General features: G+C 41.4%; 1 long non-coding RNA gene across 6 annotated transcripts in view; it reads left to right on the top strand.

The window, feature by feature from the left end:
* The first annotated feature begins 10,015 nt into the window (after positions 1–10,015).
* Positions 10,016–18,871, top strand: part of LOC111178346 (uncharacterized) — a 70,191-nt gene continuing 61,335 nt past the window's right edge. For all 6 annotated transcript variants that reach the window (XR_016394792.1, XR_016394802.1, XR_016394795.1 and 3 more), the window contains exon 1: positions 10,016–18,871. This exon is cut by the window's right edge and continues 21,085 nt beyond it. This is a non-coding gene — a long non-coding RNA (uncharacterized LOC111178346).

Below are 18,871 nucleotides of genomic sequence, written 5' to 3'. Positions count from 1 at the left end.
ACACACACACACACGCACACACCCCTACACACACTCACATACCCCTACACACACACTCACACACTCGCATGCACACACACGCCCCTACACACACACTCACACAACCCCCTACACACACACCCCTACACACACTCTCACACAACCCCCTACACACACGCACACACACCCCCTACACACACCCCTACACACGTGCACACACACCCTTATACACACACGCACACACATGCAGCCCTACACACACGCGCACACACGCCCCTACACACACACTCACACAACCCCCTACACACACACCCCTACACACACACCCACACAACCCCCTACACACACACTCACACAACCCTCTACACACACACCCCTACACACACACTGACACAACCCCCTACACACACACACACCCCTACACACACATGCACACACACCCCTACACACACACGCAGCCCTACACACATACACACGCACACACACCCCTTAACCTTTCTAAAACATAAGGGCCAGGGAGAAGAAAGCGGGGGATCTATCCTCCAAAAGGCAACATTTTTTCCCAGAGGGTCTGAAGGAGAAATTTCCATTAACAGCTAAATCCCTCCCCACCACCTCTCCATGCACATTATTGTTTTTATGCCCTGCATCTTAGGACTCACAGGCGAGGGTGTGAAATGTGACCAGTCAACTCTTCGCTAGCTCACTTCTTGTACATCACTCTCAAAATAAGGAAAAGCAGCAGCGGGAGGGATTTCATAAATCACACAACCACTGCACTGCTTACTAGCCCTGAAACCAAATTCACAGGAGAATCTAGTAACTGACCTCAAAGCTTTTTCTTTAGTTTCGTTTTAAGTGTTTGTGCCAAAGTAGGAGCAACAGAAGCTCGGCAAAGGCGGTGTGGGTTGGAGAACAGCTTCGGGCTGAGAACACGCGTATGTGAATGAGAAAGGGGTGACTCTCCCCACGCAAGCTGGATGTTGACATTCAACCCCAGTTGTAAGAAAGAGCAGGTCAGACCTGGTAACTAAGCCTGCTGGGCAGGGGTAACGGTTACACCAGCTCTCCTTTTAATCTGTGGTGCTAACTCTATTATCCTTTAAAAACACAGATTTCTAAGAGACTTGTGTCCAGAGATAAGACTGAGATCCCTAATGGAGCAGGTAACTCAGGACACTGTGAAGAAGTCCAGCGACAAGGACCGGGCTTACATCAAAGACTGGTTAAGTCATGTGCTGATTTGTATTATCCTAGCATTAAAATGAGGGAAAAGAATCACTGTAGACATTTCACTCGATGTTGTTCTGAACTGTAATAAAAAACATCAGGTTGCATTACCCTTCCCAAAGATCACGTTCAGCTCTCTCAGCACTTCCAGCCTCCCAAGGAGACATTTTCAAAGCAGCTAGATTTTTCGGCCCTAGAGAGGAAAACAATCACAGAAACACAAGCAGAGCCCATCCCTGGCCCCTGCTGACCAAACGGCAGGCACTTGGGAGAAACAAGCTGGCTGGAAGGTGTCCCAGCGGAATAGAGGTTCCTGGAGTCCTGAAGGCGAGGGAGGAAAAAAACAAATGGATCTCTCCTAGGGGAACCAGCTCTTTCCTCTCAGGCTCTGCTCTGCCTTCTCAGAGACTGGGATCTGCTTGCTTGCCAATGAAACCAAAGCACCGAGTGGGTAGCACAAGGCGATGTTTGTAAATATGACAAACCATTGCAATATTACAGCTTTTCATTTGGAAAGCCACTTAGGCAAGAAATGATTACTGACCCATGATATGTAAATGACGGGAATGCAGAAATTAGTATTTGGGTCAACTTGTATATTTTTCAACCATGAAATGAAAGTCTCAGTGTTCACATTCCAATTCATACATGAAAGCATCAGGGTGCTATTAGTTGTCTATTGTGTTAATTTATTGTTGTCTTAATTCATGTTTTCAGAGCCACTGTGAGGGTATAGATCTACTTTCTATGCACTAATGTTGCAACTGGAAGAGGGGATGATGCGTCTCTGGGCCAGCTGGTGTCCTGAGGGGGTTCTACTTTAGTTGAGGAGAAAGGAAGTGATTCTGAAGGAGAGGCTAGGGGGATCCTTTTCAAATATTTCAAATATGGCATAAGTCTATCACTTCCCTTTCTTTGAGTTCATAAATCCACAAGAATGTGTTGGACAATCGGGCTACCATGACAAGTTCCTAGGTGCCTTTGGGGACACGAAAAATACCTAAAAGGACCTTTGTCTTCCAGGTTGGAGCAAAAGAGACTCACTGTGGAAAAAATGCAGGAACTCAGAGGGAGAGAGAATTTAGGAAGACTTTTTGGAGGAGGTGACATTTCAGCTGGTTTTGAAGGGTGTTAGAAGTTAAGAGATGAAAGGAAGGAGAAGAGTCATTCCAGGCAGACAGCAAGCGAAAAGTCCCAGAGGATGGAGTACCATGCTGCATAAACCGAGGTCCCCCTTCACTGAAACAGAAAGTGGCTATCGAAGAGCAAAGGTGTGGGAGAACATACAGAGAAGTCCCCCAAGGTGGGCCCCTGAAGACCAGTGAGAGTTCCTTCCCAAGTGAGCCTGATGAAGGCCATGGGAAAGCAGTTTGGGCCTACCTAGATTGTGTACAAATGCAGCCAGGATTGGAGCTGGGAGACACTGTGGAAGGAAGGCCAGTTGGGAGGTAGGATTAGCAATTTAAAGTCAGGGAAAGAAGGCCCGGAGCCGGGGTGCTTGTCACATGTGTTAGGAGAAACGGCAGAGGGATGGGCAGGAGAGGGTGGTCTGGGAGACAGGAAACGAAGTGTTAGGGGATGCATCTGAAAGCTGTGTGCAGAGGGAGAGAGTTACTGTCAGCCCTTACGTTCTGTGGTTTTACAGAGCAAAACGCTTACGTGATGCCGAGAGTAAGTGGGGTAAGGAAATAATGACGGTTTTGCCTTTTAATCTAATTAATTGGCTAGAGGGCACTCTGGGTATTTCCACTGTGCAACTACATCTCCTCCTCTTGTAACCTCCTACATCATAGCCTCGAGATTGGGTAGTGCTGAGATCTCTGGCTTCATTCAACGTTGGTCCTTGGATCTGGGTGTGCCAGCCCCTTTAAGCACAGGCACTCAGTCAGACCCTTTACCTGGGGGTCTCAAGGTCAGAAGAGATATTCTGCCTGAGAGGTGAACTGAGGGCAGGACAGTTTTGAAAATGTGGGTTAGACCAATAGTTCTCAATGGAGTTTATACTGCCCCCTACAGGGTGCTTTGGAAGTTCCTAGTAACACTTTTCGGAGGTCACCAAACTGGGTGGGAGCCAGGGATGCGAGACATCCTCTGTTCACAGGAGAGTCCAGCACAAGGCAGAATCCTGTAGCATCTCATATGGCTTTTGAGTGTCCTGCCAGGCATTCATGTAGGTAAACCTGTTTATACTTATCTAAGCCTAAAACCTAGCTCCAATTTATATAATTTGTTGCCCAGTTTTAATACACACTAAATTTTCTATGAATTTACAGCTACCATATATATTAAGGAAAGATTATATATATATTTTGGATTTTATTTTATTGATTCATTTTTCATACAGCAGGCTCTTATTAGTTATCCATTTTATACACATCAGTGTATACATGTCAATCCCAATCTCCCAATTCATCCCACCACCACCCCCATCCCCCGCTGCTTTCCCCCCTTGGTGTCCATACGTTTGTTCTCTACATCTGTGTCTCAATTTCTGCCCTGCAAACCGGTTCATCTGTACCATTTTTTCTAGATTCCCCATACATGCGTTAATATACGATATTTGTTTTTCTCTTTCTGACTTACTTCACTCTGTATGACAGTCTCTAGGTCCATCCACGTCTCTACAAATGACTCAATTTCATTCCTTCTTATGGCTGAATAATATTCCATTGTATATATGTACCACACCTTCTTTATCCATTCGTCTGTCAATGGGCATTTAGGTTGCTTCCATGACCTGCCTATTGTAAATAGTGATGCAGTGAACATTGGGGTGCATGTGTCTTTTTGAATTATGGCTTTCTCTGGGTATATGCCCAGTAGTGGGATTGCTGGGTCATATAGTAATTCTATTTTTAGTTTTTTAAGGAACGTCCATACTGTTCTCCATAGTGGCTGTTATCAATTTACGTTCCCACCAACAGTGCAAGAGGGTTCCCTTTTCTCCACACCGTCTCCAGCATTTGTTGTTTGTAGATTTTCTGATGATGCCCATTCTAACTGGTGTGAGGTGATACCTCACTGTAGTTTTGATTTGCACTTCTCTAATAATTAGTGATGTTGAGCAGCTTTTCATGTGCCTTTTGGCCATCTGTATGTCTTCTTTGGAGAAATGTCTATTTAGGTCTTCTGTCCATTTTCTGATTGGGTTGTTTGTTTAATATTGAGCTGCATGAGCTGTTTATATATTTTGGAGATTAATCCTTTGTCCGTTGTTTCATTTGCAAATATTTTCTCCCAATCTGAGGGTTGTCTTTTCGTCTTGTTTATAGTTTACTTTGCTGTGCAAAAGTTTTTAAGTTTCATTAGGTCCCATTTGTTTATTTTTGTTTCTATTTCCATTACTCTAGGAGGTGGGTCAAAAAAGATCTTGTTGTGATTTATGTCAAAGAGTGTTCTTCCTATATTTTCCGCTAAGAGTTTTATAGTGTTTGGTCTTACATTTAGGTCTTCAATCCACTTCAAGTTTATTTTTGTGTATGGTGTTAGGGAATGTTCTAATTTCATTCTTTTACATGTAGCTGTCCAGTTTTCCCAGCACCACTTATTGAAGAGTCTGCCTTTCTCCATTTTATATCCTTGCCTCCTTTGTCATAGATTAGTTGACCATAGGTGTGTGGGTTTATCTCTGGGCTTTCTATCCTGTTCCACTGATCTATAATTCTGTTTTTGTGCCACTACCATATTGTCTTGATTACTGTAGCTTTGTAGTATAGTCTGAAGTCAGGGAGTCTGAGTCCTCCAGCTCCGTTTTTTTCCCTCAAGAGTGCTTTGGCTATTCAGTGTCTTTTGTGTCTCCAAACAAATTTTAAGATTCTTTGTTCTATTCCTGTAAAAAATGCCATTGGTAATTTGATAGGGATTGCATTGCATATGTAGATCACTTTGGGTAGTATAGTCATTTTCACAATATTGATTCTTCCAGTCCAAGAACATGGCATATCTCTCCATCTGTTTGTGTCACCTTTGATTTCTTTCATCAGTGTCTTATAGTTTTCTGAGTACAGGTCTTTGACCTCCTTAGGTAAGTTTATTCCTAGGTATTTTATTCTTTTTTTGGTGGTGAATGGGATTGTTTCCTTAATTTCTCTTTCTGATCTTTCATTGTTAGTGTATAGGAATACAAGAGATTTCTGTGCATTAATTTTGTATCCTGCTACTTTACCAAATTCATTGATTAGCCCTAGTAGTTTTCTGGTGGCATCTTTAGGATTCTCTATGTATAGTATCATGTCATCTGCAAACACTGACAGTTTTACTTCTTCTTTTCCAATTTGTATTCCTTTTCTTTCTTTTTCTTCTCTGATTGCCATAGCTAGGACTTCTAAAACTATGTTGAATAATAGTGGTGAGAGTGGACATCTTTGTCTTGTTCCTGATCTTAGAGGAAATGCTTTCAGTTATTCACCATTGAGAATGATGTTTGCTGTGGGTTTGTCGTATATGGTCTTTATTATGTTGAGGTGGGTTCCCTCTATGCCCACTTTCTGGAGAGTTTTTATCATAAACAGGTGTTGAATTTTGTCAAAAGCTTTTTCTGCATCTATTGAGATGATCATATGGCTTTTATTCTTCAGTTTGTTAATATGGTGTATCACATTGATTGATTTGAGTATATTGAAGAATCCTTGCATCCCTGGGATAAGTCCCACTTGATCATGGTGTATGATCCTTTTAATATGTTGCTGGATTCTGTTTGCTAGTATTTTGTTGAGGAGTTTTGCATCTATATTCATCAGTGATATTGGTCTATAATTTTCTTTTTTTGTAGTATCTCTGTCTGGTTTTGGTATCAGGGTGATGGTGGCCTTGTAGAATGAGTTTGGGAGTATTTCTTCCTCTGCAATTTTTGGGAAGAGTTTGAGAAGGATGGGTCTCAGCTCTTTTCTAAATGTTTGATAGAATTCACCCGTGAAGCCATCTGGGCCTGGACTTTTGTTTGTTGGAAGATTTTTAATCACAGTTTCAATTTCGTTACTTGTGATTTGTCTGTTCATATTTTCTATTTCTTCCTGGTCAGTCTTGGAAGGTTATACCTTTCTGAGAATTTGTCCATTTCTTCCAGGTTTTCCATTTTATTGGCATAGAGTTGCTTGTAGTAGTCTCTTATAATTCTTTGTGTTTCTGCCGTGTCTGTTGTAACTTCTTTTTCATTTTTAATTTTATTGATTTGAGTCCTCTCCCTTTTTTCTTGAGGTGTCTGGCTAAAGGTTTATCAATTTTGTTTATCTTCTCAAAGAACCAGTTTTTAGTTTTATTTATCTTTGCTATTATTTTCTTTGTTTCTATTTCATTTATTTCTGCTCTGATCTTTATGATTTTTTACTTCTACTAACTTTGGGTTTTGTTTCTTCTTCTTTCCCTAGTTCCTTTAGGTTAGATTGTTTATCTGAGATTTTTCCTGTTTCTTGAGGTAGGATTGTATTGCTATAAACTTCCCTCTTAGAACTGCTTTTGCTGCATCCCATAGATTTTGGATCGTCATGTTTTCACTGTCATTTGTCTCTAGGTATTTTTTGATTTCCTCTTTGATTTCTTCAGTGATCTCTTGGTTATTTAGTAACATATTGTTCAGCCTCCATGTGTTTGTGTTTTTTATGTTTTTTCCCTGTAACTGATTTCTAATCTCATAGCATTGTGGTTGGAAAAGATGCTTGATATGATTTCAGTTTTCTTAAATTTACTGAGACTTGATTTGTGACCCAGGATGTGGTCTATCCTGGAGAATATTCCATGTGCACTTGAGAAGAAAGTGTAATCTGCTGTTTTTGGATGGAATGTCCTATAAATATCATTGAAGTCTATCTGGTCTATTGTGTCATTTGAAGCTTGTGTTTCTTTATGAATTTTCTGCCTGGATGATCTGTCCATTGGTGTAAGTGAGGTGTTAAAGTTCCCCACTATTATTGTGTTACTGTTGATTTCCTCTTTTATAGCTGTTAGCATTTGACTTATGTATTGATCATTATGTAATGATCATTATGTAATGTCATTATGTAGTGTCATTCTTTGTCTCTTGTAACATTCTTTATTTTAAAGTCTATTTTATCTGGTATGAGTATTGTTACTCCAGCTTTCTTTTGATTTCCCTTTGCATGGAATAGCTTTTTCCATCCCCTCGCTTTCAGTCTGTATGTGTCCTTAAGTCTGAAGTGGGTCTCTTGTAGACAGCATATATATGGGTCTTGTTTTGGTATCCATTCAGCGAGCCTGTGTCTTTTGGTTGGAGCATTTAATCCATTCACATTTAAGGTAATTATCCATATGTATGTTCCTATTACCATTTTCTTAATTGTTTTGGGTTTGTTTTTGTAGGTCCTTTTCTTCTCTTTTGCTTCCCACTTAGAGAAGTCCCTTTACCATTTGTGGTAGAGCTGGTTTGGTGGTGCTGAATTCTCTTAGCTTTTGCTTGTCTGTAAAGCTTTTGATTTCTCTGTCGAATCTGAATCAGATCCTTGCTGGGTAAAGTAATCTTGGTTGTAGTTTCTTCCCTTTCATCACTTTAAATATATCATGCCACTCCCTTCTAGCCTGTAGGGTTTCTGCTGAGAAATCAGCTGTTTCTCAATCTTATGGGAGTTCCCTTGTATGTTTTTCCCTTTTTTCTTTTAATAATTTTTCTTTGTCTTTAATTTTTGTCAGTTTGATTACTATGTGTCTCAGCATGTTTCTCCTTGGGTTTATCCTGCCTGGGACACTCTGCACTTCCTGGACTTGGGTGGCTATTTCCTTTCCCATGTTAGGAAAGTTTTTGACTATAATCTCTTCAAATATTTTCTTGGGTCCTTTCTCTCTCTCTTCTCCTTCTGGGACCCCTCTAATGCAAATGTTGGTGCATTTAATGTTGTACCAGAGGTCTCTTAGGCTGTCTTCATTTCTTTTTATTCTTTATTTTGTTCTGCAGCCGTGAATTCCACCATTCTGTCTTCCAGGTTACTTATCCGATCTTCTGCCTCAGTTATTCTGCTATTGATTCCATCTAGTGTATTTTTCATTTCAGTTATTGTATTGTTCATCTCTGTTTGTTCTTTAATTCTTCTAGGCGTTTGTTCTTTTTTTTTTTTTTTTGCGGTACGCGGGCCTCTCACTGTTGTGGCCTCTCCCATTGCAGAGCGCAGGCTCTGGACGTGCAGGCTCAGCGGCCATGGTTCATGGGCCCAGCCACTCCGCGGCATGTGGGATCTTCCCAGACTGGGGCATGAACCTGTGTCCCCTGCATTGGCAGGCAGACTCTCAACCACAGTGCCAGCAGGGAAGCCCTAGGCGATTGTTCTTTAATTCTTCTAGGTCCTTGTTAAACATTTCTTGCATCTTCTTGATCTTTGTTTCCATTCTTTTTCCAAGGTCCTGGATCATCTTCACTGCCATTATTCTGAGTTATTTTTTCTGGAAGGTTGCCTATCTCCACTTCATTTTGCTGTTTCTCTGGGGTTTTTTCTTGTTCGTTCATCTGGTCCATAGTCCTCTGCCTTTTCATTTTGTCTATCTTTCTGTGAATGTGGTTTTTGTTCCACAGGCTGCAGGATTGTAGTTCTTCTTGCTTCTGCTGTCTGCCCTCTGGTGGATGAGGCTATCCAAGAGACTTGTGCAAGCTTCCTGATGAGAGGTACTGGTGGTGGATAGAGCTGGTCCTTGGTCTGGTGGGCAGAGCTCAGTAAAACTTTAATCTGCTTGTCGGCTGATAGGTTGGGCTTGGTTCCCTCCCTGTTGGTTGTTTGGCCAGAGGTAACCCAGCACTGGAGCCTACCTGGTTATTTGGTGGGGCTAATGGCAGACACTGGGAGGGCTCATGCCAAAGAGTAATTCCCAGAACTTCTGCTGCCAGTGTCCTTGTCCCTGCAGTGAGCCATAGCCACCCCTTGCCTCTGCAGGAGACCCTCTAACATTAGCAGGTAGGTCTGGTTCAGTCTCCTATGGGGTCACTGCTCCTTCCCCTGGGTCTTGATGTGCACACTACTTTGTGCATGTCCTCCAAGAGTGGAGTCTCTCTTTCCCTCAGTCCTGTCGAAGTCCTGCAGTCAAATCCTGCTAGCCTTCAAAGTTTGATTCTCTAGGAATTCCTCCTTCTGTTGCTGGATCCCCAGGTTGGGAAGCCTGACGTGGGGCTCTGAACCTTCACTCCAGTGGGTGGACTTCTGTGGTATGTGTCCTCCAGTTTGTGAGTCACCCAGCCAGCAGTTATGGGATTTGATTTTATTGTGATTGTGCCCCTCCTACCTTCTCACTGTGGCTTCTCCTTTGTCTTTGGATGTGAGGTATCTTTTGTGGTGGGTTCCAGTGTCTCCCTGTTGATGATTGTTCAGCAGTTAGTTGTGATTCTGGTGCTCTCACAAGAGGGAGTGAGTGCACGTCCTTCTACTCCACCATCTTGAACCAATCTCCTAAGGAAAGATTATATTTTGTTTTGTTCAAAACTTTGCCAAGAATTAGGAAGCATTTGATTACTTCTTCAAGCCTTCCATGTGTAAATACACATTATTTTATTATGAATTACTTTCCTTTTGTTTCTCCTTTCTATTATATTTATGGCATTATATTGGTTTTGAAAAGTATGTGTCTAGGTATATATATATATATATACATATATAATATAATATAATATATATATATTATATATAATAATATATTAATATATATATATTGGTATATGTTTTAAAAAGTATGTGTTTAGGTAATATATATACATATATAATATAATATAATATATATTATATATACAATATTATATTAATATATATTATACAATAAGCAGCAGGTAATATATAAGCGGGTAATATATATATATATACAATAAGCAGCCCTTCCTTGGTATTTTTAGCGATTGGTTTCAGGACCCCTATGGATACCAAAATCCGTGGGTGCTCAAGTCCCTTATATAAAATGGTGTAGCATTTACATATAACCTATGCACATCCTCCTGTATACCTTAAATCATCTCTAGATTACTTATAATACTGAATACAATGTTATGTTATGTAAATAGTTGTAAATACAATGTAAATGGTATGTAAATAGTTGCTGGTGCATGGCAAATTCAAGTTTTGCTTTTTGGAACTTTCTGGAACTTTTAAAAACGAATATTTTCCATCTGTGGTTGGTTGATTCCTTGGCTGCAGAGCCCTCAGATTCTGAGGGCCAAGAGTATACATTCTATAAATTTCGTTTCAGGATAGTAAAGGGAGGGATCATAAAATATTTGTTATAAAAAGGAGATGTTGGCTCTGATGGGGTGAGAACCGTGGAGTTTGAAACACAAAAAACTTAGATATGACACCTTATAAGTGACCATCTTTTATTGTTATTTTTTATGATGGATCGATTAATGGATCTCTTCTGATCCCCTATGGTAAGCCTACAGTGGTTCAGGCACCATATAAGCATGAAAAAGAAGTACGAATCTCAGAATTGTATCTCACACCTTGGCCTAAACTGGCCTAGTGACTTACCACAGGTTGGGATAGGCCAGAAGAGAGTGGATAAAACGTTATACACTGGAGGTTACAATCCTGGTAAATAATTGTGAGTTTGGTCCAAGATGAATGATCTAACAGTGGGAGCCTGAGAGCACTGGAAAGGCCTGAGAGGTCCAGCAGACAGAAGACTGTCAGCATCATAAGCAAATGCGTACAGAGCATGCAGCCCAAAGCACCAGGCTGGGGACAAGAGATAGCATTCCACCCCTTACAGAGGGGCCAGGCAAGAGCAAGGCCCTGCCTCAAATGAGCACACCTAGGGCCCAGAAACAAAGGAACAAAGCTGAAAGCTAGTACCCAAGAGATGGCGAGACTTAGGATTGAAGTTTGCAGTTCAGCTGTTGATGTTCAGGGCAGACCGGTAATGAGAGGGTCTCCGTGTTGAGTCATAGATGCTGGGGTTAGAGCAGCTTAATATATTTTGCTACAAGTGCAGATGGATTCACTGGCTGTGTTTTGAGGAGGAAGCCAGAATTGGAGGCAGGGAGCCATGCTGGACCTGACACTCAGTTTTATAACCTCACTGGAAGAACCAAAGTATAAATACATAACAAATGAGTCAACTGGACAATCGTTAGCAAAGAGTATGGGCAACAGTTCAAGAGTATCTGAAAACCCTGCATGGCCTCCCTTGCATAAAGGAGGGCATGAGACTCCAGGACATGAGAGAGACTTCTGGGTTGGAGTAGTTTCTGAAGGTTTCATGGAAGAGCAAGGGCTGGAGCCAGCCTGTGAAGAACAGATGAATGAATAGTTGAATTCACTCATCCATTCACTCATTCTCATTCAACACATACTTAGGAAAGCCTTGCTATTCGATAGGTGCTGAGAATAAAGAGGTAAATAAGAGAGAGCCTTGGTGACACAGATGACAGGCTCACCTGGGGTTCAGAGAGGTGAGCAGGCTAGAACGAGCAGCTTTCAGCCCAGGACTTGAGGGAGTTCCTAAGGCCAGTGAGGCACACCCAGGGTCTGCCTTTAAGGAAGTGCTCTTTTTGCTACCTGAGCTGCAGCTAATCCAGCATCAGTTGTGACGGGCATAATTTCTACCTGCTTTAAGGCTTAACCTTAAAGGAAACTAAAACTATAATTAACATAAACTCTTAAGAGTTAGGGGTTGGCCAACTTTTTCTCTAAAGATCCACATAGAAAATATTATAGGTGTGTCATGAAATAGAATTCTTATATTGATTTTTTTCAGCTATCTAAAACCGTAAAATCCATTTTTAGCTCACAGGCTGGATTTGGCCTGCTGGCTATAGTTTGCCATAGATCCCTGGTCTACACATTTCCTTTTGTCCAGAGACCAAGAAGACATTCAATCGTGTTGGTGAATGATAAGTAATATTTATTATCAGTAATATTTTGTAGAACACTAAACATTGTCTGATGTTATATTTATATATATAGTCCCACCTGGCCCTCAAAACGATACTACTAGAGTAGGTAAACCACATCACCATTATTCCTCATTTCACAGATAAGTGGATTGAAGCTCAGGAACATTCAGCCCTTGCATTAAGTCATAGAGACTTGGAAACCAGAGGGACACTGGATCTCAGTCTTTTGATTCTAGAGCTTTTCCTTGATCTCTAGCTATTTCGAACTGACTATACAACCAGCTTATTCACAATTTTCACAGGGTACTCTGGTTTGCAGTCTGAATGCATTTTGGAATTAAAAGCTCACACTTAAAAAGCAAACAAACACACACACAAACAAACATCAGATATGGTCTGAATTATGTCAGTGCTACTAGGGAAAGAGGATTGAATAGATTGTTCTATGTCCAGGCACTGTTCTAAGTGCTGGGAACTCACCACTAAATTCAATAGACACAATCCCTGCTCTAACGAATACAGTCCAATGAAAATGATTCTAATGATAATGACACAAGAGTAGGAGGACTAACAGCTACCTAAATTCCAAGTATTGTGTTTGGAGTTACGGGTGTTTTATCACTAATATTCAAAGTAGTGTCATAAAGTGGGTCTTATTTTCTCCGCTGTGTAAATACTTTAGTAACAGTAGCAAACATACGGAACTTAGTCTGTGCTAGGAAAGAGGTGCTCAGAGGAGATAAGAGAGCAGGTAGTTGGCCAAGGGGGATTTGAAATTGGGTCTATACACCCTGGAGTCTAAGGCCTTCTTCTTTGTGCTGAAGCAAAACCCTGTGCCATGGCTGGTTGACTGTTCCCCCACCCCCCCTTTTCTATGTTAGGTTCCCTATCTTAGTACTTTGTCATTTATGGGGCAAGGCAGCCAGAGAACATTTACTCATTAGTGCTGTACACTGTGATGACTGCTGAGATGGCACTTCCGGGGTCATATAATGCTATTTTCTAAAGCTTCTAAGTCTGAAGTAATTGCCTCACAGGTTATGATTTCATCAGTGTTCAAATGCTATTGTTGACGTGCAGTTGGGCAATTTTGAGACACAGGCATCTGCTTCAAGGTTTAGGGGGCACTGAGTTTACTTTAAAAACACTTTAAAAAGAAAAAGTAGATGGGAGTGATGCAGTGCTTGGAACCCCTGGCTTCCTCTGGCACACTCCTTCCACCTTTACTTGCTTTATTCAAAGGAAGCCCACTGAAACCCCTTTCTAGTGTGGTTAATGTTATTTAACTTGCATGAATGTAGCAAAATGTAAGGTTCAGAATCCAATGACCTTTCTTTAGCTCCTCAGCCTTTTGTGGGACAGGTGCACAAGGGAGATTTTGCAGAGCTCTTTCTTTTCAGTCCTTGGGAAATTATGGAACCTTAAGTGTGGAGGGGGACCCTTGGAGGCTTAATTTTAAATTTCCCAAGTTTTCTGTGATTGAGACTTCAGTAGAAAATAGATTTTATTTTTTTTGCTTTAAAAAGGAATACTGAATAACGTGTCAATGGCTTTTCCTTATAAATACATTTATCTGAAGAAATTCATTATTGCATAAATTACTTTTTCACAATTAATTTCAATTTTTTTTAAAAAAGATGAAACCCATGTTTTCAGCGTGGCATTAGGAAATCTCAGTGATCACATATAACAATAATGTATTAAAAACTATACAGAAAAGAACCCATTTTTTTTGCGGTACGCGGGCCTCTCACTGTTGTGGCCTCTCCCGTTGCGGAGCACAGGCTCTGGACGCGCAGGCTCAGCGGCCATGGCTCACGGGCCCAGCCGCTCCACGGCATGTGGGATCTTCCTGGACCGGGGCACGAACCTGTGTCCCCTGCATCGGCAGGCAAACTCTCAACCACTGCGCCACAAGGGAAGCCAAAGAACCCACTTTTAAAAACCCGTAACTCAACAGACTACAGAATGACAGACTAGCTTTTCATGCAAATTAGCTAACACACTTATCAGAGAAAATATTTCATAGCATTAACAGCACTGTCATTTTAGAAAAATTAAATGGGGCCCAGGACCACACATTTATTTTTACTACATTCATTTTTCATTTACTTGTTTCTTTCCTCCTTTTCTTTTCTTTCTTTCTTCTTCTTTTTTTTTTTTTTTTTTGGAATTGTAAGTTCTGAATTCAAAGTTCAGTAGAGGAAGAGCAAATGATTTTCCCATCTTAGTGACCCCGTGGTTAGCAGCAATAAAGCACAGGAACAAATCTGGCTTGAAACGTGTCCAAACCCACATCTCCCAGTGAGCACAAAAAGCAGAAAAGTAAGATGTGCAGCGGATATTAACATGAGTAATCTTGGAAATCTAAATATTAAACATATGTCAAAGATTATCAAATGCACATCCACATGTCTTATAGAGATGTCTTTCATCCAAGGAGCTCCAGCCCATTTCAATGTGCATGAGCTAGTTCTCTAGTCTCGAAGGCCTCATCAAAGCTTGGCGTATCCAGTGACAAGAGCACCGTTTTTTATAGATGGGTGCTTGTGAGGCAATAACTCCTCAGCTCCCACACCTTCCTGAAAGACAGTCTACTTAATCTCCACCCCCCCGCGAAGATAATGTCATTTAAATTCAAGTTGATTAAGTTATTTGCCCAGTAAGCTGAACAGTTTGGGAAATTTCCTGAGGTCTTTGATTTGTGTTCTGTTGCTGCAGTCACTAGAACCCATGTTCAACGCCATCTATAGGGCTCATATCGTAGCGATCCAGGGAAGAATGTTCCAGACCCTGAGAAGTGTATTGTCTTATCTCCTGGGAACTGTATGACAAGGCTGTGACAGTTCCTCCTGTCCATTGGTAGAATGTTGTCATAGTACTTTGGCATCTTTTTCCCTCCAAACCTTATTCTGTGAGATAACTGAAGTTATACTTTGGAAATACTTAAGGGTATAATATTATAATCAGGAGCTAACCTAATTTTTTCTGCGTGTATATTGGCTGTTGAATGGTATTATTTTATAAAATCTCTTGGTGCAGCATGACCTTACTTTTCCTTAGCCTCAGTTTTGTCATCTGTAAATTGCATAAGAAAAGCTGACTCTCGACATTTCACAATGAGATCATGTTTACGAGAAAACTTTGTAAACTCTAGACCTTTATACAAATGTGGGATGTTATCATTACCTTAAAGGCACATCTACCAGAAAGAGTCCCCTCACCCGCTCCCAGTGATAACTGGTGCACTGAAATCCAATTTCGTTTTCATGTCCATTCATCCTTGGCATATGTCATAGAGTCTTCATTATTAAGCTACCGGTGCTGCCTGTGCATACGGCTCAGTAGGTAGGCTGAGCGAGGCAGAGACTAAAGACTTACCTTTGTGCTACTGCTCTCAGGGAGTCTGGCACTGAGTGGGTGCTCAACAAATGTGTTGTGACTTGAACTGAACTGTGTGCAGGTAAAAGGACTTGGGAGTGAATGAGGCGAGTGAATACAAGGTAAAGTGCCAGTTTGGTCGAACCTCTCCAGGGAGGTGGTGTGACAGGTAGTGTCTGGAGCACTGCAGGGAGACAGGTTGCTGGAGAACAAGAGAGAGGAACCAGCCGTGGTCTACAGAGCTGGAGAGCGCCCAGAGCGATTGGGTGGGGGCATCGCCCTCTGACCCCTCCCTGCTCCTCCATCTTTTACCACCCAGAGAAGGAGCTGCTCAGCCTTTTCTCACCTGTCGCATATAGGCTTTTCCTCATTCTGTGAGGTAGAGGAAGCTGAGATTCTTTGGGGAATAGCATGGATTCTCCAGCTCTGTTCTTTAGGGAATTTGCAGGAGCTGTGGAAGAAAATCTGTAGACTGTCTCTCAATGGGAGTTTAGTGGGGAGAGGGAGGGATGTCATTTTAGGGACAGATCTGAAATATGTCAACACACTTTTGGGTAGAAGATTTGCTTACTGAATTTGTTCCTAGACCAAAGTGCCTGTTTTGGTCATCAAAGTAAAACATAACTTATGATAAAAATAATGACCCTATTAATTATCTCTTTTGACCTAGTATGTTCTCCTAGAGCACATTTTGAGAAATAAAGTGTATTCTCAAATTGTTTGACTTGCTTTTGTCCATGTGTCCCAAATAATCTGACTTGATTCTCCCCAAACACATTTGATACCACCGCCCCTCCCCCCCTTTGGAATAGTAACTATTATTATCAGTGGAGGAATCTCAAAACCTAACACATTCTTCCCTTTCAAGAACAAAGTGTTCAGTGAAAGGCGGGGCTACTTGCTATTGTCTGTGTTATGGAGGATGTAGTTATACCCAGCCTGCCCTCCTCTCTTCCTGCCTATTTATCTGTCTTTCATCTTCACCTTATCTTTTCTTTTTTTAATTAATTAATTAATTAATTTTTGGCTGTGTTGGGTCTTTGTTTCTGTGGGAGGGCTTTCTCTAGTTGGGGCAAGCGGGGGCCACTCTTCATTGCGGTGCGCGGGCCTCTCACTGTCGTGGCCTCTCTTGTTGCAGAGCACAGGCTCCAGATGCGCAGGCTCAGCAGTTGTGGCTCACGGGCCTAGTTGCTCCGCGGCATGTGGGATCCTCCCAGGCCAGGGCTCGAACCCACGTCCCCTGCATTGACAGGCAGATTCTCAACCACTGCGCCACCAGGGAAGCCCTTCACCTTTATCTTTAACCTATGTCTCACAAGCTGAGCGTGCAAGACTCTCAGTCCCTCAAAGCATCATCTATCCGGTAGACACGCAAGTAGATCTGGGGCTGCAGCCGCTGCCTGAGCCATCTCCCTTTGGACTAAGGGAGCCGTGCTTTGAAAGAAAAGCCTCAATGCAAAAATCACATTGCACTTGCTCTGGAATAATTTTCTTTTCAGCCCTTTCCCAGCCACTTTCTCAGAAATACATAGAAAGCTTTGCTTTGGGTTCTAAGCTGCAAGGAATTGAAGAAAGAAAAGAGGACTTGCAGAAGATCTAGATCTGGGGTCATTGAAGTAGAACATTATTCTTGAGCAGATTCAGGTGAGACTATCAAAAACTAATGAAAGTTGCTGAGTGTGATGGCAGATCAGCACTCAAACACTTGTCTACTTTCTCACTTCTACTTTAGAGTGAAATATTAGTTGAAGAAAACTGTGTTTTGACCAAAACTCTAGTGACTTAACGTTCACATTGTCAGAGAATGGAGTATGTTTAAGCGAAAATATTTTTAAAATATTGATTTAAATATATCACACTCAACTCCTAACTGATCAAAGGCTTAAAGTCTGTTTATAGTGAGTAACACTTTAATGAAAACAATTCACTTTGTCATTTGCATTTATGTGTACACAGATTTACTGGAATCAGCCAGAATAGTAAACTGCAGCCAGTTGGAAAGTCAACATGCTTATTGCTATTTAGTTTATTAAAAAATGTGTTTAATTCTTTAGAGACATCATATGAAGAATATCATGGCCAGCTACAGGCATACATATTTTCGCCTGGGGCTTGATTACTGTAATCCAAGTATTTCAAAACTGTTTTCAGAACCAATGAGCAGCTAGAGTTGGATCAGATCTTCAGACTCTTAGAAATTGGGAAGAATATTAGAGCTTATCTAGTCCAATATTTTTCAAACTCTCCTGATGATAGTAATTCCTGGTCCTTATTACAGACCTATTGAATCTGAATCTCCAGGGGTGGGGCCGCCCTCTGAAACTGTGTTTAAACAATGTGGTATTTTTATCGTCAGGAAAGTTTGAAACAAGCCTAGCCCACTGGTTCTCAGCCCTGGCTATGTATCAGAATTGTCTGTAGAGGTTGTTGAAAATACCGAAGGCTGGGTAGTGACTATATTGACTACTTTGAAAGCCATGTCGCACTGATGGTCTCTAGGTTGGAATTTAATTAAGACCACAGGACTTATAAATGATTTGTTGTTGTTATTGTTATTATTATTTCACTATTACTATTACAAGCATTACGAGAGACAACTTTTGGATAGTGATATATAGTTTACAATGTCTTTCTATATCCCTTATTCTCACAGCAGTTCTGTGAACTTGTACTATTATTTTTCATTTATGGGTGGAAAAAACTGAGGCTCAGTTAAGTTTAGAGTATTGCTTGAAATTGCATGTGTAACATTCAGTCAAGCTAGGACATGAACTTAGGCCTTCGGACACCAAATGTGGTACATTTCCTATTGCCTCACAATGCCGTAAGTGAGGGCTTTGCTGCCTGTACTTTAGCAAGCGGGATGAAGTAAGGCAGGACATTAATTTTTCTTATTTAGTTATATGTGATTAACTTTGACCCTTTATTCCAGCTTCTTGATGTCCTTACAAATCCTTGATTGATCTATCAGTATACTGGCTGCCTTGGATGATTTGTATCATCCACAAATTGACTGAGAAAGTCTCTATGTCCTGATTCAAATTATTAAAATCTTTGAACAGGACACAGCCAAAGAGAAAACCCACTGCCATATTTCTGGGAGAACTATCTCTCTGTTAGCATTAAAACAGTAATTAATACATTGGCGGCCATTTTTCAACCAGCTAGAATTTTATGTACATGTGCCATCATTATGCTCACATGTCCCAATCTTGACATTCAAAGAGATCATGAACGTCCTAGTTAAGTGTCTTGCTGAAGTCCTGATACATTATGTCTATGGAATTCCCTTGATCCACCAAAGAGAAAATGGTCACTTTTTTTTTTTTTTTTTTTTTGCGGTACGCGGGCCTCTCACTGCCGTGGCCTCTCCCGTTGCGGAGCACAGGCTCCGGACACGCAGGCCCAGCGGCCATGGCTCACGGGCCCAGGCGCTCCGCGGCATGTGGGATCTTCCCGAACCGGGAC

Source organism: Delphinapterus leucas, chromosome 1, assembly GCF_059928025.1.
Source record: "Delphinapterus leucas isolate spDelLeu-1000000601 "Yukka" chromosome 1, BTC_Dleu_Yukka2, whole genome shotgun sequence".
In the NCBI taxonomy this organism is placed as follows: Eukaryota; Metazoa; Chordata; class Mammalia; order Artiodactyla; family Monodontidae; genus Delphinapterus; species Delphinapterus leucas.
Note: the sequence above shows the minus strand (reverse complement) of the source record. Positions and strands in the feature narration are given on the sequence as shown.